Below are 9,805 nucleotides of genomic sequence, written 5' to 3'. Positions count from 1 at the left end.
AGCATACCAGTTTTAGATTTTTTTTTAAATGAATAAATACATATATTGGGAAAAGAGAAAAGACAAATCTGATATTGTTTGTTTGTTTTTTGTTTTGTTTTGTTCTCTTTTTTTTGTGGCTTTTTCCTAATGTGCAGCAACTTGATAGTGGGATGCAACATAACGCACCGATTCCTTTTTCCTAATACTGTTGTAAATTATCAGCTCTGTGTATCCCTGTGTTAAAGAGTAAAGCGCATTATGAATTCCCGCTATCATGAGTATTATTTCTTTCCAACACAGGAACTGGCAAAACATTTTTATTTCGCTTGGGTTTTCCACTTTGTTATTATTGTTGTCCCTAGAAGATGTCTCCATCAGACAAACATGACCCACCTTTCCTTTTTTTGTTGTTGTTTTGTTTCTTCCTTTGTTTTTGCTTAATTTTAATTTGTTTTGTTTTCTGCTGCTTCTGAAATGAATATTCCCAAAGATTTAAAACACACACTCTGATAGAATATTTGTAGTTGTATTTGTTTTTGGGCTGGTTTTGTTGTTGTTGTTGTTGTTATCACAACAGATTTCTCTGTGTGAAATTCGGGCTGCTCTCCCCAGGGAGAGCGCGTCGCTACACTACAGCGCCACCCACTTTTTTTGTATTTTTTGTATTTTTTCCTACGTGCATTATGAATTCCCGCAATCATGAGTATTATTTCTTTCCTGCACAGGAAATGGCAAAACATTTATTTCGCTTGGGTTTTCCACTTCGTTATTATTACTGTCCCTAGAAGATGTCTCCATGAGACAAACATGACCCACTTCCCCCTTGTTTATGTTGTTGTTGTTGTTTGTTTGTTTGTTTTTATTTCTGTTTGTTTGTTTCGTTCTTTTTCTTTTCTTTTTTTTTTCTTAATTTTGTTAATTTTGATTTGTTTTGTTTTCTGCTGCTTCTGAAATGAATATTCCCAAAGATTTAAAACACACACTTTGATAGAATATTTGTATTTGTATTTTTTTTTATCACAACAGATTTCTCTGTGTGAAATTCGGGCTGCTCTCCCCAGGGAGAGCGCGTCGCTACACTACAGCGCCACCCCCCCCCACCCCCCCCCCCCACCCCCCCCCGCCCTTTTTTTTTTCTTCCGTGCAGTTGTATTTGGTTTTCCTATCGAAGTGGATTTTTCTATAGAATTTTGCCAGGAACAACCCTTTTGTTGCCATGGGTTCTTTTACGAGCGCTAAGTGCATGCTGCACACGGTACCTCAGTTTATCGTCTCATCCGAATGACTAGCATCCAGACCACCACTCAAGGTCTAGTGGAGGGGGAGAAAATAATATCAGCGGCTGAGTCGTGATTCGAACCAGCGCGCTCAGATTCTCTCGCTTCGTGGGCGGACGCGTTACCTCAAGACCATCACTCCACTGCGGTCTGTTGTGTTCATACTGTGGTGTGCAATGTCAGGACCCACACATCCCATGTGTCCGGGCAACGGTCTGGTGTCAAAACTCGGTCTCAGTCAAACAGTTATCACGTTCCAACACATGCATGAACCGCAATGAAAAGGGATCTAACTTCTACAGTATTTCCGGATGTGCCCACACGTAATTTCGAGGAGAAACATTATATTTTATGTGGGGTTTTTTGTCAGCATCGCCATGATATGGAAGACTGCCAGGGTTGTAAACCCCCCGGGTTATCATCTTGACAACATGCAGTGAAATGATTCCTTGCAATTAACTGAGTGATTGCTGTAATTATAGATACCGGCTGTGACCATGGCCTTCACTAACCCACCCCAAAGCCCTTGACATTGACAGTTATTAAGATTTGCTGGGTCATTTCCTGAAGACCCCCCCCCCCCCCTCTCCTGTCTCTCCTTCCATCGGCCTCCGTACTTCCTCCTCCTTTCTCTCTCCCTCTTTATTTCTGTCTAACTCCATCCTTCCGTCTCTCTCCCTCCCTCCCCTCTCTCTCTACCTCCCTCTCTCCATCTCTCTCCCTCCCCCTCTCTCTCTCGATATATATATATATATATATGTCTTTCCCCCTCTCTTTCTCTCCCCCTCTCCCTCTCTCTCTTCCTCCCTCCCTACTCCCTCCTCTCTCTCTTCCTCCCTCCCTACTCCCTCCTCTCTCTCTCTCACTCGTCTCCCTCCATCCCTCTCTCTCCCCCGTCCCTCTCTCTCTCTCTCTCTCTCTCTCTATATATATATATATATGTGTGTGTGTGGGGGTGGGGGGGGTATACATGTCTTCCCCCTCTCTTTCTCTCCCTGACTGTGTTGTTGATGTCCTGGCATCACTACCACCCACCACCTCCCTTTCAATATGCCAAATAAAAATTTTTAAAAAAGAAGAAAAAAAAGAAAAGACCGTAAGAACGCACACACACACATGCCCGCGCGCGCTCATGCACACACACACACACACACACACACACACTCGTCAAATACATACAGTAATTCAATAAGATTAAGGCAGATTCATACATTATCAAACAGGATAAAACTGAACGCTTTTGTAACAAAGTTCAGCAAAGATGTCAGATGCATATGTGGAGAACATATTTCTAGCAACCATGTAATATTCGAATGTTAGAATCTAAAATGTTTTTTGCCAGACTTCACCAAAATTTCTTTTGAATGTGTTATAAACAATTCCAATATGTTATTTGTTATTGCAGAAGGTTTGCTGCATAGTCCTATAGGACATTTGTTATAGATGTTATATTTGTTTGATGTTGGCGTTTATAACGTTTCCATTTTTCCTAGCGTTGTCTCTCCCTATTCACCCTCCACACATACACACACTTTTATCCCTCCCCCTCTCACAGCCCCTACCCCCACGTTTTTTTTGTGTTTTTTTTTCCCGTCTAATATCACTTCAAGTGGAAAGACGTTAAACTGAAGACAACACACACACACACACACACACACACACGCACGCACACACACACACACACGCACAAACGCTACACAATTGAAATCAAATCTCCCTCTCAAGTCAAGTCGCATGCTTGCCGTCAGCTGTTTGAACAAATGGACAACCCCCCTCCTTCCCTTCACACCCCCCCCCCCCTCCCCCCCACCTCCCACCCCCGCTCCGCCCACCCACCCACCCACTCCCCATCCCCTAGTCCGTTTGACATGTTTTGCCAGTTTTCGTCTGTTTTAAAAAAAATCGTCACCCCCACCCCTCCCCCAACCCCTTCACCATCTCCCACACGGATCAAGATTTTCGGAATTAGTTCATATTCTCAACGGACTGTGAAACGAGCAGCAATGCGAATCCATCACGTATTTGTCCTCACAAAAAAATATTGAGGGGGGCGGGTTTTTTCACATTTTACTTTCGACATCTGTGTGTGTGTGTGCGCGCGTGAGTGCGTGTGTGTGTGTGTGTGTGTGTGTGTGTGTTGTATGTGTGTGTGTGTGTGCGTGTATGTGTGTGTGTGTGTGTGTGTGCGTGAGTGCGTGTGCGTGTGTGTGTGTGTGTTTGTGTGTGTGTGTGTGTGTGTGCGCGTGAGTGCGTGTGTGTGTGTGTGTGTGTGTGTGTGTGTGTATGTGTGTGTGTGTGTGCGTGTATGTGTGTGTGTGTGCGTGAGTGCGTGTGCGTGTGTGTGTGTGTGTGTTTGTGTGTGTGTGTGTGTGTTTGCGCGCGCGCGTGTGTGTGTGTGTTTGTGTGCGTGCGTGCGTGTGTGTGTGTGTGTGTGTGTGTGAGGGAAGATGAATCTTTCTCTCACGGATTTATTCATTCAATGTACTGCTTCACTTCCCCTCCCACTTTTTTGTTTCAATAATTTCCATTGTGTTGACAGACCAAGATCGAGTCCAGCTTGTTGCGAAAACAAGGTTCAGTTTCCCTTTCGACCTGGGAGAAACCCGAGCGAAATGTGTCGTCTGCTTGCGGTAACTGAACAATCAATGGGGGGCGGGGGGATGGGGGGATGGGGGGGGGGGGGGGGGGGGGCAGAGGAAAGCGATGGGCAGGTAAATCACACACCCACATCCCCCCAGCTCTCCGAAATACGCTTTCCTAAGTATCGATCGACTCCAAGTAAGCGTGCCCGAGTAACTTCTACCCTCGTAAATAATGCACTCCACATCTTGAAACGCGCGCTGATGGGAAAGACGAGGTTTGCTAAAAACAGGTTGAATGGCTTGTTTTGTGTTGGGTGAGTGTCCCCGTAATGTGCAAACCTTTCCCCAACAGACGGCACTGTTTAAGATTATTCCTCACTGCATATAAAATCGTAATATTCATCCCTTAAAATACCCTCCGTCACCAATGACTAGAATTCAACGAACAAGAAGCTGTCAGAAAGAAAAAGAAAATAAACGATCCACCGTTTTGTCTCAAGTCAAAAAAGCCGCTTACCTTTCGGTCGTTCCATTTCTCGTCTGCTCGAATGGGTTACTGCGCATGCGCTATGACACGCCCCGGCAGTGGAGTGACAGGGAAAGAAACTGTCGCACAGCTGATTCAACGTAAATTTGTGTCGCCTCTTTTTTTTTTTCTTTTTTTTTTAAACCATTGCTGCAACAGTGTTGTGCGTCGACCCCAACTTTTATATGAAGGAGGGTGACGAGAAAAATATTCGTACAAATTGATATTTCGCAATTAGATGTCAGATGAAACAAATGGAAATGAAGAAGGATGTATATATGTACGTACGTGTAGCAAGCTGACCTGAATTGTGTGAAATCGATAACTGGAGGGGGCGGGGAGGGGTGTGTGTGTGGAGGGGGGGGGGGGGGGGGGGGGGAACAGCTGTTGCTTTTGTGGACAGAAATGGTGCGAGGTATGGTCGAATCCATCCCGACTGTGACTGAAATGAGTGACTGACAAGTACCGGTGTGGTTAACATGATTACCTTCACAGGTTTAATCTCTCTGTCTCTGTCTCTCTCTGTCTCTGTCTCTCTCTGTCTCTCTCTCTCTCTCTCTCTCTCTCTCTGTATGTCTCCGTCTCTGTCTCTGTCTCCGCCTCTGTCTTACTTTCTATCTCTCTTCTATCAGTTTATGTTTGTCAGACAGCGCATGCTTATGAATATATGTGCTTCTCTCTCTCTCTCTCTCTCTCTCTCTCTCAGCTTTTACATATTAAAATTGATGTCAACAGCACGGAAAGAGATAACACACACACACACACCGCACACTGCTGTGTACATGTCTGAGATGTGAAACAGCAGACAATGACAGATGCGGGCCTCACCACGCTATACAATCCCTCCATTGTCCTCCCCCTCCCCCCCAATGCACCCCCCTCCCCTCCATAAAATCCGGTTTGCACGTGCACAGTGTGATATCGTTCTGTGCTGCGGCATGCATACATTCATCAATACATCATTCCCCGACACACTCACTACACCCCCTTCTCCTCTGTGGGGACGCCCACAAAAAGCATGTATGTCTACATGCGTACGTACCTAGTCACTAACGAACGCATGAATGCATTCATATATACATACACACACACACACACACACACACACACACACACACACACATATATATATATATATATATATATATATGTGTGTGTGTGTGTGTGTGTGTGTGTGTACTGCAGTCGAAGACACACTAGTGCGCAGACACATACACACGCACGCACACACGCACACACACACACACACACACACACACACACGTGCACTCTCTCTCTCACTCACACACACACACACCCTCACACACGCACGCACGCACGCACACACACATACACACACACACACGCACCTCCCCCGCCCCCCCCCCCCTCCCACACACACACCTGCTGCCGCCAAAAGCATTGTCAAGGCCAGAGCTGACGCAGTGTTCAATTAAACTTGTTCGTTTGCGCCACTGATCCTTACCACTCTCCCCTTTATACCCCCCCTCCCCTCACCTCCACCACATATCATTCCATCCCCATCCTTACCCCCCACTACCCCCCCACCCACCCACCACACAGAGGCAGACAGTCAGAGACACGGGCAGACAGACAAACACACACACACACACACACACATACACACACACACACAGAGAGGAGAGAGAAAGAGAGAGAGAGAAGTCAAAGTCAAAGTCAAAAAATGTTTTAATTGTCAGGCCTTTGGCCCATAACAACAGGAGTCTCAGCAAAATGTAGCATGCAACATGTGTTCATTTACATATCATTAAGGCATTTTTTCCAAAGAGAGAGAGAGAGAGAGGTACAGACAGACAAGCAGACAGACAGAGATCTTTATTATCGAGGGTAACAGACAAGCGAGTAACATTCATTTTTTACATCCAGCCCTCGCACTAAAGAGGGAATAAAGCTAAACAAGAGAAAATGAGATAAAAGAGAGGGAGGGAGAGAGAAAGAGAGATAGATACAGAGAGAGACAGAGACAGACAGACAGACAGACAGAGATCATCATCATTATCATTGCCGTCCTTCAATGGCACACGAAGAGCACACAACTCCGTGGAAGTCTTCACGGACTGAATTGTCTCCCTTTTTCTTGACAACCAGGAAGTACGTTTTGTGCATGATACTGATATTGTGTGGTGGTGAGTGGTAGTGTGCTGTGCTGTGCTGTGCTGTGCTATACTGTACTGTGCTATGATTACTATACTCTGTGCTGTGCTGTGCTGTGCTGTGCTGTACTGTACTGTTGAATGCTGTGCTGTGCTATATTCTGCTGTAGTGTGCTATGCTGTGCTGTGCTGTGCTGTACCGTGCTGTGCTGTGCTCTACTCTGCTGTGCTGTTCTGTGCTGTGCTGTGCTGTTCTGTATTGTAATGTGCTGTGCTTTACTGTACTCTGTGCTGTGCTGTGCTGTGCTCTGCTGTACTTTACTATACTATGTACTGCGCTGTGCTGTACTGTACTGTGCTGTGCTGTACTGTGCTGTGCTGTGCTGTGCTGTGCTGTGCTGTGTTGTGCTGTGCTGTGTTGTATATATATATATATATATATATATATATATATATAAAGAAATAGAAAATAAGAGAGAGACAGAGAGAGACAGAGAGGAGAATGAAGAGAGAGAGGGGGGGGGACGGGTGTATATTTGAGATTTCATCATTTATGTGACACTTGGCTCTCATCCCGTTCACTGATTTCATAGATATTTCCCCAACCCCCGTCTCCCCCTCTCCCACCCATACCCCTCCCCTACCACCCCCTCCACCCGCAGAGTAAACATCGCGCATTGAACACACGAGCACAGTTTGCTCACAAACGCGAAAGTCAAACTGAAACCGGTTCCTGTGGGAAGATTGAATTCACCACGTAAATATTTCTGTACACATGCTTTGCCATCTCCTTCATTATGTTCTTCTTCTTCTTCCCACCGTTCACTCGTATGTTCACGAGTGGGCTTTTACGTGTGAGACCGTTTTTACCCCGCCATTTAGGCACCCATACTCCGCTTTCAGGGGTGTGTATGCTGGGTATATTCTTGTTTCCATAACCCACCGAACGCTGATATGGATTACAGGATCTTTAACGTGCTTATTTGATCTTCTGCTTGCGTATACACACGAAGGGGGTTCAGGCACAAGCAGGTCTGCACGTATGTTGACCTGGGAGATCGGAAAAATCTCCACACTTTACCCACCAGGCGCCGTTACCGAGAATCGAACTCGGGACCCTCAGATTAAAAGTCCAATGCTTTAACCACTCGGCTATTGCGCCCGTCCTCCATCATTATAATTTCCACACTGTTTCTAATGATTTGGTTGGCTTTTCATGTTGACAGCCAGGAACGACTGCTTAGAATTCAACTTATGCTCTACAGCTTGTTTGTTTGTTTGTTGAATTTGTACACACATCTGAAAATTCATACACAAGCGCGTGTGAGCACGCGCACGCGCAGATACATACACGCACGCACAGACAGACAAGACAGACATAGACATAGACAGACAGACAGACACACACACACACACACACACACACACACACACACACACACACACACACACACACACACACACACACAGAAAGAGACAGAGAAACAGACAGCCGGGGAGACAGAGACAAGAGAAACCCCGATGCAACAGATCACTGACGCTGATAAAGAATCATGAAAACGTGACCTTGACCTCCACATCAGCTCCTCCCCGTCCCTGTTCCCCACCTCCCCCCACCCCCAATACATCTCAGCCCACCCCCACCCCCCCACCCCCAATACATCTCAGCCCACCCCCACCCCCCCACTCCCATCCGTAGAGAGGTATCCATCACCCCCGCCTCTCCAAGTCTCCCAATGGACGAACAACAGAGGACGGAAGATAGAGAGGAGAAGATAAGCCTGAAAGAACGTTGCTGGAGTGGTCAGGTTATTTCCCCTGGTTATTGCTCTCTGGTCTGTTAATGTCAAGAAGGGAGACAACTTTATTGAAGCTTTGTGAAAATTATTGCGCAATAATTATAACAGGATTGTTTCACTGCTGTGTTGTGTTCCCATACACACTTCCTCAGTTGATGTTTATGCTTTTGTGTCATTTTAAAACAGATGATTCTCTTTTTTTTTTTTTTTATTCAGATTGTAAATTAAACTGTACGTATTTCATTGATACGCATGCAGTGAGCAATGTTGACATTTACATTGTTGCATGCCATGTTTTATTTGCCTTTTTGTTACACCTCTCGAGCTCTTGGGGTTTTTTTTGGGTTTTTGGGGGGTTTATTTTGTGTTTGTTTGTTTTTTTGTTTTTTTTTGTTTTTGTTTTTCCATACATCCCCACAATTTTATCTGATTTCATTTTCATTTCAATGATAAATCTAGACCTTAGAAACTTTTGACGCCATTGATCCACCTTCTACGCTCGCTCAGAGGGTGTCACTTCCTGTCTGTCAGAACCACAGTGATGACAATGCTGATCCTTTTGGTCACTGGTCAGTGGGTATTTTTCATGGACCTCAACAAGAGAAGTCTGACTGTAAGCAGCGAAACGTAACAGTTCGTTTTAAACTCAACACTACATGGTTATCTATGCCATGTTTTTCCACTTTTGCCTGTATCTGTTTTGCAGTAAACAGAGACCCTATACATAAATATCTCTGTGTATGTGGGTTTTTTTTACTGTAATACCATGAAGTCCTGATGGATTTCTTCCAATCCACTCATTTCTAGTCTTTCGGATGAGACGATAAACCGAGGTCCCGTGTGCAGCACGCACTTGGCGCACTGAGAAAGAACCCATGGCAACGAGAGTGTTGTCCTCTGGCAAAATCATGTAAAGAGAAATCCACTCTGACAGGTACACAAATATATAAGCGAGCACTCAAGGCCTGACAAGCGCGTTGGGTTATGCTGCTGTCAGGCATCTGCCCAGCAGATGTGGTGTAGCGTATACGGATTTGTCCGAACGCATTGACGCCTCCTTGAGAAAGTGAAAGTGAAACTGAAACTAGCGCTACGCTGCACAGGACTGGGCCAATGACGTTGTGGATCAGTGTTGTGATGATGTATTTCCTGTGACGTGGATCTGTCACTGCCCTCGTCCACCTCTCCACACCAGTCATGTCACGTGTTGGGACATGTCACGAGATGGGACATGTCACGTGATGTGGGTCTGTCACGTGATGGGATCTGCCACGTGGTGGGATCTGTCACGTAATGGGGATCTGTCACGTGATGGGACATGTCGCCTGAGGGGGTCTGTCAGCGTTGAGGGACGGCGCATTGTGGACACTGCCCATAAGTCACATCTCACCTCACCATCAGCTGGTCCCCTGGAAATCTGCCGAGTGCCCCCGTCCGTGTGCACGTCTGTGCTTGATCAGTGTCACATTCGTCACGTGCCCATCCCATGAGGGTGGGGCCTGTGAAATCTGTGCCGACTATCTCC

This window comes from Babylonia areolata, chromosome 22 (assembly GCF_041734735.1).
Source record: "Babylonia areolata isolate BAREFJ2019XMU chromosome 22, ASM4173473v1, whole genome shotgun sequence".
Taxonomy (NCBI): Eukaryota; Metazoa; Mollusca; class Gastropoda; order Neogastropoda; family Buccinidae; genus Babylonia; species Babylonia areolata.
This window is presented reverse-complemented; position numbering follows the sequence as displayed.